Source organism: Scylla paramamosain, chromosome 7 (genome assembly GCF_035594125.1).
Source record: "Scylla paramamosain isolate STU-SP2022 chromosome 7, ASM3559412v1, whole genome shotgun sequence".
Lineage (NCBI taxonomy): Eukaryota > Metazoa > Arthropoda > Malacostraca > Decapoda > Portunidae > Scylla > Scylla paramamosain.
In genome coordinates, this window is record NC_087157.1 from 1,237,501 (window position 1) to 1,247,110 (window position 9,610).

Below are 9,610 nucleotides of genomic sequence, written 5' to 3' on the forward strand. Positions count from 1 at the left end.
CTAATGTTTGCTTCGCAGCTTCAACATTTACAGTTTTTTTTATTTTTTTATATAGATTATTTGTCATTTTCTTACTTAGCTTATACAAAAACTGCTAACGACGCTACATTTGTAATCTCCTCTGCCACACGTGTTCTACCTTCTCGTGAACAGCTTCCCTCCTCCTCACGTCACCAACACCGCAAGACACTCTGCTTTTGTATAGTCTCTGCCATGGACTCGCCCTTACTACTGTCTAAAAATTTTCCTCATTCTTAAGCTCCATGAACCGTGGATAATCTACAAATACCCAGTTTCTATAAGGAGACTGGAAGAACATGGTAGTATGATTAAAGAGAAAACGCAGAGCAGATTGGAACTTTATGCGGGACGTTACTCAGTTTCTGACCGCCACTGTACATAGATGCCGGTTGAAGAGGGGGCGGTGAGAGGAGTCATATCGAGCGAACATCTCTCCCCGAGTACTGGCCATATATATATATATATATATATATATATATATATATATATATATATATATATATATATATATATATATATATATATATATATATATATATATATATATATATATATATATATATATATATATATATATATATATATATATAAACTTTGACCTTTGTTATCGTTGAGGGTGTGATGTTCGCTGTGTCCTCTCCCTCACTCTCTTTCTTTCTCTTTTTCTCTTTTTTTCTCGATACTTTTCCTCTCTGCTCTTTATTTCCCAGCTTGTTTTGTTGATGGTATTTGGTATTAGAATGGTAATGGCTGGGTTGGCGAGAGAGAGAGAGAGAGAGAGAGAGAGAGAGAGAGAGAGAGAGAGAGAGAGAGAGAGAGAGAGAGAGAGAGAGAGAGAGTGAGTCCTTTATCATGCACGCTTTCGCTTAAAGTGCTGAATATTTGTTTTTCCATTCGATTATTCATGAAATGCATTCGTGTACACACACACACACACACACACACACACACACACACACACACACACACACACACACACACACACACACACACACACACACACACACACACACACACACACACACACACACACACACACACACACACAAATTATGTGCTTATATATATTCTACTTTCCAGGCATCACTTTTACAGATATTTTATTTTCTATGGTGTTCGTAAACTATAAAGTAAATATTTCATATGTACTAGAAAGCTGACACTTTTTTATTGAAGTGTTGCATGGTCAGTGACACACAAACACACACACACACACACACACACACACACACACACACACACACACACACACACACACACACACACACACACACACACACACACACACACACACACACACACACACACACACACACACACACACACACACACACACACACACACACACACACATAGACGAGGTTGACACCATGCCAGCTCAATGTTACAAGAGGCTCTATAGATCTGTGGGGCCGACGGCGTGTTGAACGAGAGGACCAGGAGGAGAAGGGAGGGCAGGACGGGATGGTGACGTAGAGGGAGAGAGAGAGAGAGAGAGAGAGAGAGAGAGAGAGAGAGAGAGAGAGAGAGAGAGAGAGAGAGAGAGAGAGAGAGAGAGAGAGAGAGAGAGAGAGAAAACGGAGCTGAGATATCACAGGAAGAGATGGAGATATGAAGAAAAAATGAATTAAAGATTAAATTAGAAATTGTAATGTGCTCACCCTGCCGTGCATAGACTTTGTACGTGTTGACTTCTTTGTTTTACTTTTATATTTACTCTTCGTCTTATTGAGTGTTTTTATTACTTTCTTATTGTTTGTTGGTAAACTAGGAAGGAAAAGGAATCTTAAATGAATGATATTGCTGTACTCTCTTTCCTTACCATTGAGAAAATTATAGTAGTAGTAGTAGTAGTAGTAGTAGTAGTAGTAGTAGTAGTAGTGATAATAATAACAATAATAACAATCATCATCATCATCGTCGTCATTATCATTGTCAGTTTAAGTTGTCGTATAACCTTATCAAAGCTGCTGTGTTATTTTAAAACCTTCCATCACATTCTCACCATACGCCCTGCCACTGCACCACCTGCCACGAGCACACCCACCTATCACTGCTCAAAGAAATACCAAAGATTCCCTGCCATAAACCTATAATTTTATCAAGTGCCCCAGACCATGCATAGCAGTACGTATTAACTGCATACTCTCTTAAAACTCTGACATATTACTAAACTTATGGCTGAACTACATGTCTTATACTTGCAAAACATGTCCCTCTCCTCGTTTGCCTATTCCCTCGCCTGGTGTAGCGGCTCATAGCAAATGTGTGAGCGACGGTTGGGTGGCGGGCTGGGACGCGGCGTGGGATGGTGTTGGTTCGCTCAAGTTATCGCTGAGGGAGGGGAAGTGAGGAGACGCCTGGGTACTAAAGCTTCTTGTTGCTGCTGACTCTTGTAATCCTGTTGAAGTTTGTCCTTATGCTCAAGAGTTTCCTTTCCGGCTGGGTGTTAGGGTGAGAAGAGAGAGAGAGAGAGAGAGAGAGAGAGAGAGAGAGAGAGAGAGAGAGAGAGAGAGAGAGAGAGAGAGAGAGAGAGAGAGAGAGAGAGAGAGAGAGAGGAGGTGGACGCAGATAAAACTTTCCAGTGATAGGATTGATTTCTGAAGTTCCAAATCAACGAAATTTACTGTAATTCCATCTCATTGATCTTCCTCTCTTCCTCTCCTCCTCCACCATCAGTCTCGTTTGGAGCGTTCTTCCTCTTTTCTTTCCTTATTTATCTCAATATTGCTCTTCCTCCTCCTCCTCCTCCTCCTCCTCCTCCTCCTCCTCCTCCTCCTCCTCCTCCTCCTCCTCCTCCTCCTCCTCCTCCTCCTCCTAGTGTAGTAATATCGGTTCCTTGCAGCGTCAACCCAAGGAGTATTCCCGCAAACTTTTAAACCTTGAGCAATATAGCGAGATTACTTCTACGTGTTTACTGGATGCGTTCTCATACTTTGCCTCATTAAATATATAATAGAATAAACTCCTACGTGCACGGCTACCATCTCGCCGCCGTCTCCCATTACTTAGAATTATGTAAACTAGCACGCATGTATGTTCTGGAAACTCCTTAAGCTTATAAAACAGAACATAAGTAGGAACAGGTGTGAGAAATTGTTCCTTGCGCCTCCTCCCTCACCGGAAACGCTGCCTGTTACGCGTTGGGCATACGCATAATTCTGCATGCATCAATAAGCAAGGTGGATTTCCTTTCTTCACGGCGTGTTTAATGAAAAGGATGAGAGGCGGAAGCGAGGAGGGTGGAAGAATGGTTAGTTAACAAAGAGGAAAGTGAAATGCGTGAGGAAAGGACAATAAGAGTATATGAAGGGTGTATGTGTGGGAGAGAGAGTTGGGAGGGGGTGCGAGGGTTTGTTGGAGGGGCACATAGACAGGCTGGGTGCTGAAATGGTGTTCCCGCAGTTTTTCCCCTAGTGAAGGAAGGGAGGGAGACCAAAACATCCAAATAAGTGATGAGCGAGTGGGTGGGAGAGGAAAGTGATGACACGTGATGGAAAGAACAGAACAGCGAGGCAGGGAATTACAGCCTAAAATGAGTTTGAATGCAGAACAAAGAAAAAAAAATGACTGACGGAAAGCGATATGTTGGCAGCATAATGTGGAGACGGAGACACTGAAGAAAGGAAAGGAAGAAGAAAAGAGGGAGAAAAATGAACATGAATTGTGAACGATAAGTGTTTTGTAAGGCACATTTAGCAAGAAGCGCGCGCGAACACACACACACACACACACACACACACACACACACACACACACACACACACACACACACACACACACACGCACGGAAAACAGGACAAATATAGATAGACAGACAGACCACATGAGCGTAGCGCACATCCCGTACAGAATAACTTGTACAACTATGCAAAAGTCAGTCTCTCTCTCTCTCTCTCTCTCTCTCTCTCTCTCTCTCTCTCTCTCTCTCTCTCTCTCTCTCTCTCTCTCTCTCTCTCTCTCTCTCTCTCTCTCTCTCTCTCTCTCTCTCCCCCTCCCAGTAGACGTGTTACCCCCTCCTTCCCCTCCAGCTCCCCACTGCAGCGTCTCATTCATTGTTCAAATACTCCAGTCAACGAAAAGGTTATTCGCGGCGCTCATCCAGCCAGCCACTGCACGATTCACCTGCACGACCACCCACTGGCTGCAGGGAAGGCTGATGAATGCAAGAAGGATAGTCACGAAGTTGAAAGAGTCAAAGAAACTATTACATCTATTGAAACGGAGAGTATGAATTGCAAATGGGCAAGAGAGGATGATGATTTATGCAGTCACTGGTTTGTCTTCATTGATGTAAGATTCATAGTAACGCAAAAGCCAGTGCACTTATTGAACGTCCAGAAACAAAGGAAGAACTTAATCGCCTAAAAGAAAATACAGTAAAAATATGATTCAACGTAAAATTACCGTGTTAGATAAGGACTTATTTGATTATGTCGTCAGGAACTGAAAATATTACTTTTACTACCGATGTGCTATGAACGTCATCCTTTGCGCGTGATTTAACCTTTCAGGCTGCCTTGACTCGTCTTCCAACTTTATAAAATTATTTGATGAAAGGTTAGAGTGTAGTACCTAATGACGTAATTCAAAGCATGCATAATGATATAATATTTCAAACGTATCTTTTTTTTTTTTTTTTTTGCCCCCTGAAATCATTAATATTTACTGAAGTAAGATGACAAGTGACACTATCTTACCCAAAGACTTCCAGCCGCCCCAGAACCAACTCATAATTCATTTTTCACAGCAAATTAGTTATGATTCTAATTACGCCTCCAGTCATTCGGTGTATTTTGTTGATTAAGTGAAAGCAATATTTTCTGCCAGCTGCCATCACCATGCATCACCTCGCGCACCCTGGTCCTCTCACCGCCCTAGACTGTTACAGAGAGACAGCTGCTGAGGGACGTTCATGCCTGCTGGCGCCTCTCCTCCCTTCACTTCAACCAAGCGGAGGCAAAATGAAACACAGCCTCGCTTGATGTAGTTTTCAACAGTGACCATAGCTATTCTCGGCCATATCTTGCTTTCCTTCGTATTTGTGCCTCTTAGAGAGAGAGAGAGAGAGAGAGAGAGAGAGAGAGAGAGAGAGAGAGAGAGAGAGAGAGAGAGAGAGAGAGAGAACGTTGTGGTGGGGTATTGTGGTATTAAACAGAGAGATTGACAGGCGAACAGTTCTCATTTCCAATCAGTGGTTGTATATTTAAATAAATCCTAATTTAGATAACGACAGTAAAAAAACATGTCTATTTGCACCAATTATTTTGTTTCTCACAAGTTCGAAGCAATTTATTAGCTCCTTGAGAGCCGCTTTAACTATAAACAAGAAGACGATGCCAAGATTTACAAGCTGAGGGGAGTGGGTGGCTTGGTGTGGGGTGTGGCAAGGCTGAGTGAGGCTCCTTGGCCACGGTCACCAGTCTACCTCGTGACAGCCGTGCCATGATCAAGGCTAACCCAAGTCCATTCATAATACTGCATGTACATAAATAGTGTCTGTCTATACGTTGAGTTACTAAACATTTACATTATTTTTCGTCATTTTGACCTATCGTAGGTTCATCACATCTCTGATCTTGATTAGAAAAAACAGGAGCAATTCATTCTTTTCAAATACCATATTAAAGTCATTTGCTATAACGAAGATAATTACTAAGACAAAACTGGATATATGTTTTTTTTTTATTATTTGTTTTCTTTTCCTGCCGTTTCTTTCTTTTTTCCCTGGTGGCGAGTAGGGTTGCTTTCAGCACTGCAGTCTCTCTCTCTCTCTCTCTCTCTCTCTCTCTCTCTCTCTCTCTCTCTCTCTCTCTCTCTCTCTCTCTCTCTCTCTCTCTCTCTCTCTCTCTCTCTCTCTCTCTCTCTCTCTCTCTCTCTCTCTCTCTCTCTCTCTCGTGCCTGGTAGAGTGGGAACAGGTGGCCGCGTGACTGGAGGAGGTAAAACAACTAAACACCTTCGCTCAATGAGAGGGAGAGGTCGTGTCTTTCCTCGTTTCACAGTCAGGAAAGTCTTATCATTCCCCACATTTGAGTCCCTCCCACGAGCCCCTTACATCACGTCTAACAGGGCTCCTCCTCCTCCTCCTCCTCCTCCTCCTCCTCCTCCTCCTCCTCCTCCTCCTCCTCCTCCTCCTCCTCCTCCTCCTCCTCCTCCTCACTCTTTTCTTCAATGAGATGGACTTTTTAACTTTCGTCAGTTCCGTCTGTCACTTTCCACCCCATTACATCCCTTTCACGACTTCGCTGTTGCTCACGCCTCGTCAGTCCGTGTTCTCTCCCCATCCCCCCTTTCAAACACTTGGCAGGCATGTCCTCCCCTCGCACCTTTACCAGGAATGCCCTCTTTCCCCTCGTACTCTAGTCTACCAGCTATGCCTTCTATTTACAGTATGTCAGCTATGCTCAGTATACAGGCTTCCGTCACGCATGCCCTTTTCCCCTTCTGCCTCGCGTATAGGCTTTCCTTTGGTACCATACCTGCCTGGCATTTCCTCGCTGCTTACTCGCCAAGGCCAAGGCAGTCCCGGAGGTATTGTATTATGAATCTCTCGTCTTCAGGCTCACGTTTTCTACCATCCACCTTTACTGTACTGGGAGCCTGTGGTTAAATCAGGACATAAGTATACCTCGAATGAGTTCGGCCAAGCAAAATTTAATTGGAGATGGAAGGAAGTATAGGTGTATGATTCATTATGAAATTAATATCTTAAGAAATGACCCAGAATCGATTGACCTCAAATCTATTTTAAGAGAAGTGCATTTCATGGTACAAGATGGCACGGAATGGCAGCAGTGGAAGTACGCTGAGTCTTGGTGTTCGTGAGGCGCAGCTCCAAACCAAATGTCAAAATCTGACCTTTCTTCATAGAATTATACGTACGTTCTTTGTCGAGTCTTTGGCTTGCTTGTCTCTCTCTTCGCCTTTCTTTTTCATCTTTATCTGCTCTTCCCTTAGTGTTTCTACGTGTCTTTTCGTTCTTCACCATCTCTATATTTTCTTCTTTTCCTCTTTTTTTTGTCTTTGTTTTCGTTTTTCTTTACCTTGTCAGCCTTTTTCTTCATTCCCTGTATTTTTTATACAGCTAGTTGCTCATTTGTTAGTTAGAGTAGTCGTAGGTGGGCGAGCAAGGAGAGGACAAGTGGAGGAGAGAGAAGTGAGCATGGGACAGCACAGAGGAGGTGTGGAGAGGATGGAAGGACAAGTGAGGCCTGTTAAAAGACTAGGACCTCTCTCTCTCTCTCTGTCTCTCTCTCTCTCTCTCTCTCTCTCTCTCTCTCTCTCTCTCTCTCTCTCTCTCTCTCTCTCTCTCTCTCTCTCTCTCTCTCTCTCTCTCTCTCTCTCTCTCTCTCTCTCTCTCTCTCTGAAATGGTCCCTCTTTAAATTGTCATCAGCCATTTTTTTCTTCCTGGAAAAAATTGATTGATTTATCGCCAAAATCCTAAAATCTGACTTAATGAACGATCATTGGGGAGAGAGAGAGAGAGAGAGAGAGAGAGAGAGAGAGAGAGAGAGAGAGAGAGAGAGATTCAGATTTAGATTCATAGTTCCCATCATTTTCCCGTCTTGTAGTAAGTTAACTCTCTCTCTCTCTCTCTCTCTCTCTCTCTCTCTCTCTCTCTCTCTCTCTCTCTCTCTCTCTCTCTCTCTCTCTCCTTGAGCCTGACTGATTTACGTAAAGTTCCTTGTTTTTTTCTTCCTTTTATATCTTCCTTTCCTTGATTGTTTCCCTGATGGGGTTGTCAGTGTTGGTTTCTTTTATCACGAAGCCTTATCACGGCTTTCAGAATCAATCCCTTGTTGTATTTTTCTTCATCTGTGTCTTCTATCCCTTCCTGGTGTGTGTTTGTGCGAATGTGTGGGGATCTGTGTGTGTGTGTGTGTGTGTGTGTGTGTGTGTGTGTGTGTGTGTGTGTGTGTGTGTGTGTGTGTTTCCTATTTTACTTTATTTCATTCTTTTATTCCAAATTTTTTTAGTTCTTTTTTGTGGAGAATTTTAGATTTTTTTTCAATGTGATTTCCGTTTTAATATTCTCCCCATATTTAAATGTTTTTATTTTTCTTTCTTACCTTCTCATTCAAATTATTTTTATTCCTGCCATTTACGTTTTCCACTTTGCTCACGCTTTTCTCTCTCTTTCTCTCTTTTTTTTTTTTTATTATTTATTCAATGCTAGAGTTTCTTCATAAATTCACGGAACCTCATCTCTCTTTTTTTTTCTCGTTTTGTAATATTTCCTTCACTTCTTTTCCTTTCCCGTTTGCGCTCTTTCCGTTTATGTCCTTTCCTTCGTTTCTTTCTTTTTATTGATTTCCATTTACCGTGAAACTTTCCTTTTTCTCTCTTGTCTCGTTGTCTTCGCAATCTCATCAGCAGAACAGCCGCTGACTCTTCTCTTCATGCTTCTCCTTCTCCTCCTCCTCCTGCTCCTCCTCCTCCTCCTCCTCCTCCTTAATGCTGAGTTTCCATGGCCATAACTTTTTTTTTTTTTCGTTTTTCTTACCGTGGATCTCCTCAGCCTTTTCCTCCGTCCAAGAAATCTTTCCTCCATTGAGCAAAGAATATTTTGAGCACTCACCGGTCATCTGCTTTTTTTTTGTTTGGCATTACTATTATTTTTCGTTGATTTTTGCCCATAACCGTGTGTGTGTGTGTGTGTGTGTGTGTGTGTGTGTGTGTGTGTGTGTGTGTGTGTGTGTGTGTGTGTGTGTGTGTGTGTGTGTGTGTGTGTGTGTGTGTGTGAGAGTGAGTTTGTTAGTCTGTCTTTCTTTGTCTCTTTGCCTGCCTGTCTCTCTCTCTCTCTCTCTCTCTCTCTCTCTCTCTCTCTCTCTCTCTCTCTCTCTCTCTCTCTCTCTCTCTCTCTCTCTCTCTCTCTCTCTCTCTCTCTCTCTCTCTCTCTCTCTCTCTCTCTCATATTTCTGCCATTATTCATATCATATCAACAAGAACAGCTAATAAACAAAACCGGAAACAGGTAATCAGACAATTTTATAGACTCTTGGGTGTGTGTGAGCGCGCGTGCGTACTGCCAGGCTGGAAACAATGCACCACTAAAGACTGCATCGATTGGCCGTGTTGTTTGTGGGCACTTCACGAAGAATATCGGGAATTCCAGGTGATGACGTCTTACTGACAAGCATTAATGTGTTTAGCATAATAATTATCTTGCCCGGTTGATTTTTTAATATTCAGCTGTTCGTTTTAATTATGTTAGGGGCTTCTACTCCTGTCTCTGCTGCTCCTGCTTCTATTGCTGCTATTACTACTTCTGCTGCTGCTGCTACTACTACTACTACTACTACTACTACTACTACTACTACTACTACTACTACTACTACTACTACTACTACTACTACTACTACTACTACTACTACTACTACTACTACTACTATCATTATTATATTCTTTTTCTTCTTCTTCTTCTTCTTCTTCTTCTTTTCTCCTCCTCCTCCTCCTCCTCCTCCTCCTCCTCCTCCTCCTCCTCCTCCTCCTCCTCCTCCTCCTCCTCCTCCTCCTCCTCCTCCTCCTCCTCCTCCTCCTCCTCCTCCTCCTTCCATCGCAACAACAAATATATAAGCAACACCAAG